Genomic DNA, 6,000 nt, shown 5'->3' with positions numbered 1-6,000 from the left:
TTGGGCATAGGGTACTCTGAGTGACATTTTTTCTTTATCTGTAACATGGGGTGGGCACTTGGTTTTGGTATGTTACAAGGCTCTTCTAAAGTAAATACTTTTTCTAGGTTTAAAATTAATAGAATATAAACTCTTTTGAACTCCTATTCTTAGGCACAGAAAAATATTTGCTTTTGCCCAATCACCTAGTGTTTTATTACTGAGTATTTAAGCAGTATGGGTAGGAGCTGGAAAGAGTGGAAAGTTCTCTTACCTTTACTTAATTTTTTAGCCTGTGTGTTTAGTTTTCCCTGGTTTGCTTTGTCCTATCCATACTCTGTGTTATGGCAGATTTGAATTTTTCCATCCCCTCCCTTTATCAAACACACAGATCTTTAATCATTTTCTCTGGACCACTATCTTTCCATAGCTTGACTTCTTTGTACCAAAACGTGTATTTACAAACAATTCACTACATATCTCAAGCTAAAAACTACTTATTCTAATATTTTAAAATGATTTTCTTATCTTCTTCCCAATTTATTTTCTATGTTATCCTTTTTGTCCCATTGCTTCAATGAAATATATGCTATTTGTTTATTTCCCTTTTATTACTTTTTATTCTTTAGGGAAAAAAGCAGTGCAAAATACTAATAAATAAATAATAAGCTCAGTATTAATATTTTCAGAAACAAGCTAGAAGAGTAATGTTCTCCTAGAATTCTTTTGGAACATTCTAAGAAAGTAATAACTACCATAATTTTTAAATAAAAGTTTTTTTAAATAAAGCTTGTATACATATTTCATTTAGATTTGTTTGTAATTTTAATTTTAAAAAATGGCATTTATCTAAATAAAATTTGTAAAATAGAAAGTCACTAACTTACATATGGACTGAGTAGAGATATTTTATGTGGACTGAGTATGTAAGTAAATTGTTTGAAATTTAAAGTAAATTTTCCCATAGAGATAATTTTCTTTAAAATTGATGATTATGCATTTTAAAACTAAGAAACATGATATGATTAGAACATTCCCTAAAAATGCTGTTCTTTAATTTTTTTTCTTGACATTATTTTTGGTGGTATATTTTAAATAGTCAACATTTTTTTTTTAATGTGGGCATAGGACACTCTCTGTGATATTTTTTTTCTTCATCTGTAAAAAGAATCTAATTTGGCATATCATGTTGCTAATAATTAATTTAAATAAGTGATCAGAATTCTATATTCAAGGAATGAGATGCTTGGTGTCACAGAAGAAAGCAACAAGAAAAAAAAAAGATAATTGGTGATTAATATGAAAAAAGGCTGAATGGATAAGCTGGAACCAGATTTCCAAAACTCTTTTATGCTAGAATTCATGCTTCATCACTCAATCAATTGGGAATTATTGAAGACTTTCTAAGTGAATGGTAACATAACTGTAGTGTGGACTATTGGGACTTGCATGGAAGATGCTTGGAGAAGAGATCAATGGAATATCCAGAAAATAACAAAAACAATTTGGAAGTTTTATAACAACATTCCAGAAGAATTGGAGACCACAATAAGGGACTCAAAGTAATAGTAGATAGGATAAATAGGATGATGACAAAGTATGCCTATTTTTTAATATATGTGGGATGAGGAAGAGGGAAGCTCTAGAGTGTTCAAATACTCTCAGGTTATAATCCTAGTGGACTGGGAGAATAGTGGTGCAAAGAAAGAAAGGATATGCATATGGTTACTGGAGATGATGATGGAGGATGAAATACAAATCAAATTTCAACAGTGAATACACTTGTAACTCAAAATAATCCTGAAATATTATTAAAACATGGAAGTGGAGAAAGCTCATTAAAAATACAGAATGAAGTTAACTTTAGAGATAAGATAAAGAGTAAAATCAATGCTAGTGGGTGAGATCACCAAAGGCTTCAATGTGAAGAGAGAAAAAGAGCCTATACATATTTATATATTCATTTATAATGCCCAAATTTAGGAAAATAATTTTGTTGGAATTTTCAATCCTTTGTAAAAGTCATATAAAATTTTAATATAATCTTAAAATCATCTTTATCTATTGAACAACACACACAGAGCATGCTTTTCTTTTTTTTTTTTTTATTTAATAGCCTTTTATTTACAGGATATATACATGGGTAACTTTACAGCATTAACAATTGCCAAACCTCTTGTTCCAATTTTTCACCTCTTACCCCCCCCCCTCCCATAGATGGCAGGATGACCAGTAGATGTTAAATATATTAAAATATAAATTAGATACACAATAAGTATACATGAACAAAACGTTATTTTGCTGTACAAAATGAATCAGACTCTGAAATATTGTACAATTAGCTTGTGAAGGAAATCAAAAATGCAGGTGTGCATAAATATAGGGATTGGGAATTCAATGTAATGGTTTTAGTCATCTCCCAGAGTTCTTTCTCTGGGCATAGCTGGTTCAGTTCATTACTGCTCCATTAGAAATTATTTGGTTGATCTCGTTGCTGAGGATGGCCAGGTCCATCAGAACTGGTCATCATATAGTATTGTTGTTGAAGTATATAATGATCTCCTGGTCCTGCTCATTTCACTCAGCATCAGTTCATGTAAGTCTCTCCAGGCCTTTCTGAAATTATCCTGTTGGTCATTTCTTACAGAACAGTAATATTCCATAATATTCATATACCACAATTTATTCAGCCATTCTCCAACTGATGGACATCCATTCAGTTTCCAGTTTTTAGCCACTACAGAAAGGGCTGCCACAAACATTCGTGCACATACAGGTCCCTTTCCCTTCTTTATAATCTCTTTGGGATATAATCCCAGTAGTAACACTGCTGGATCAAAGGGTATGCACAGTTTGATAACTTTTTGAGCATAGTTCCAAACTACTCTCCAAAATGGTTGGATTCGTTCACAACTCCACCAACAAGAGCATGCTTTTCTTAAGTTTGTCTTTTTTATATAATTAGTAACAAACTTCCTTTTGGTAGAAAATATATCTATATTTATTTATCTATCTCATTGCTTAAGAAAGTCTTTATCATAATTTTTTTGCCTAGAAATTTTCCTCCTTTGTGAAGGTTTTATGGGTGTGGGTTACAGAGTCTGTCTTTGGCTGTAGATGCAGCTGCATGGGGAAAGGAGGGTTTCCATGGCCAACTTTGCCACTGGGCCAGAGAGCCTAATAATGGAGTGCAGATGCTGCTGGCCAGGCCAAGGACTTGAGGCATGTCATGCTTTATGTAGATTAGCCATTCTTCACTATTTTGCTGGAATATCACATTACTGAACTTTCTTCTCACTTCCATCCTCCTCCCCAACCATTTGTATTACATGGATTCCATAAAAAGTAAGAAAACATGGGGAATAAGCAAAAACCTTGCTATGAAAATCACTTCTCACAACTTCTACCTGAAAAACAGACTAAGATTGATTATTTGCTGCCATTGAGGATTTGGAGGGAAAGAACAGAAAATCTTTCCCAATCCCTATCTCTTTGGAAATATTACAGATTTACCTTGGGTATGTCTTGCCCAAGAAAATTACAGTCAGGTCATACGAAGGGATGAGGAATATTGACCTGATGGTTATTAGCCTGGTTCCTAGTGAATACATGATCAAATACATTTTGTAATTTTGATGTAAGAGCTATTAAAAGGAAATGCAGAGGAGAAGAGAAACATAATCATAAAGATGTTACATGTACCTATTGAAAATGTGAAAGTAAGTAATATCCAAGAATATACGGAAAAGCTAATTTTCTGTAGTACATATACTGAACTACAGAAACGAACAAAAAGGTAGTAATGTCTTCACATAAAAGTTGAGATTCTATCTCCCTTATAAAGACATTGAGTACTCAACTGCTTTTGGCACTGAAACAAGAAATGAACCCAAAACATTTGAAGACCTATTGGGATTTTGATGATGAAAGAAAATGATCAAATCTTGGAAAATGTAACATCCTGTTTAAGAGATAGTATTGTGAAAACAATTTAAATGAAGCTTGACTGATTAAAGAAGTATCTCAGATATCAACATTTTTGAATGTGATAATTACATGATAATTCCTCTTTTGGTATTCTAAAGCAGAGCTTACCAGTTTTATCCCAGAGTGTAAAGATGGAAAAAAATTCAGGAACTTTCTAAGCATTCCTGAAAATATTTACATCTACTCTCACTTGAACACAAAACTAAAGCACACATGGAAACAATTTTTTTTTCCTCTCAAATTCATTGTAATAACTTTGCACAATTTTGTGAGATTAGTATAAACAAAGTTTGGTGCTTATTGGTGTGTTGTTGTTGTTGTTGTTGTTGTTGTTGTTTTTAGATAGCTATTTTTTTTTCCTCTGGTATTTCTCATTTGACTTTTGAAGTCTTATTTTTGAGTTCTTCTATAAATTATTTCTGGGCAAGTAGTCATTTAACATTGTTCTTTGGGATATAAAAAGCTTTTTTCTTCTTTTAAATTCATTGTTCTCTTCTGAAGATAAACCCAAGTCCTTCCTATTCCCATAGTAAGTTTCTATGTTTGGGTTCTTCTTTACCTGTTCATCATTTTTTTTCTTTAAATAAGAAATATTAATAAAAATACCTCTAATGCTGAGATGCCTCTAACTTCACTTAAACTCTGCTCTCTGAATTGGAATACCAAACCAAAAACTCTATCCTCTTGCAAATGCCCACATCCAGTAGTTTTCTTGTCCCACTGTTTCTTCACTTACAAGATGTAGATTACTTCTCAAACAGAGTTGTTACAGTAGCACAGAGGGGCCTGGTGTTTCTAATCATCAGAGGTTTGCTGAGTCTTCCTGGACTTAGACCTCAGTCTCAGGCTATCAGGGAAATGAGAGTTCTTGTGGCAAAATCACAACTTTTGGTTCTGGCTAAGGCTACCTCCAGCTAACCCCAGGGCTCCTGACTTTCTGTTTCAGCAGAGCCAGCCTGGAGAAGTTTACACTTCAACTAAACCCTAGTCCTGGGATCTTCCAATCTTCGCCACTTTTGTTCTTCTCAAATTCTTTGTTTTTCACTGGACTATGTTTGCCTCAAGGTGCAATTATTTTTTCTATTTATGGAGCAAATCTGAAGAACTTGAAATATTCTTATCTACTATTCTACTATTCTATCTTCCCAGAATTCCTCCCTGCTTATTAGTGTTAAGAGACTGGGATGGCTATATATTTGGTAAATTTTTCTTTCCTCAGAGATAAATTGCCAGTTTTGAGGAGCTATAATTGTTTTCCCCAAGATTGCACTATCCATACAGTGTGTAAAATGATCTTTACATTTATTTGAGTTATAGACAGTAAATTATAGCAAATAGATTGGTCATAAGAGGTCAATTTGATTATGTTAGACTTTGGATTGATACTGATTTGGGAAAAGGACACAGCAAAACAAATCCTAGATTTTCTATTCATAACACCCTTCTGCTACCAACCAGGGAAAACTTTGCACTGATTACGCTAGACATATGGATGGCTGAAGATTTGACAAGTAAGAAGTCAATCAGTAAGTAAATGTTCTAGTGATAGCACTAAGGTACACTGCTTCTTAGAAATGATTGGGTAAAGTCATCATGGTGGTGGATTTCTAGATCCATATCAGGAGGAGGAAACAAAAGAATAAGGTGCTATCCTGAGCTGTGTTTTCTTAATAAATAGTATCTGATCATCCTGGGATTAAGTTTTTATCCCAATCTATCTTAAAATCCATATAGTTTTGTACATATGTCTATGTTACTTAAGTGTGATGTGTGCCTTTCACCTACTCAAATTAAGATATGTGAGGGTCAATTATTTGAAGAGGCTGTTTTTCAGAGAGAGAAAAAATACAAGATATTAATAACCATGTGGAAAAATGCCCTAAATCACTAATAATTAGAGAAATACTCGTTAAGCAACTCTAAATTTCCACCTCACATCCATCAGATTGACAAAGTTAGAGGTGGAAAAGGAAAATGACATGCTGGAGAGGGTATAGGAAAACTGGTACAAACTCTTTGATCCAGTAATACTGC

General features: G+C 33.3%; 1 pseudogene; it reads left to right on the top strand.

Annotated features, from left to right (window-relative positions):
- Window positions 1-3,334: 3,334 nt before the first annotated feature.
- Window positions 3,335-6,000, top strand: part of LOC111720170 — a 75,289-nt pseudogene continuing 72,623 nt past the window's right edge.

This window comes from Sarcophilus harrisii, chromosome 3, assembly GCF_902635505.1.
Source record: "Sarcophilus harrisii chromosome 3, mSarHar1.11, whole genome shotgun sequence".
In the NCBI taxonomy this organism is placed as follows: Eukaryota; Metazoa; Chordata; class Mammalia; order Dasyuromorphia; family Dasyuridae; genus Sarcophilus; species Sarcophilus harrisii.
The sequence above is the reverse complement of the archived record's forward strand: the minus strand, read 5'-3'. Positions and strand labels throughout refer to the sequence as shown.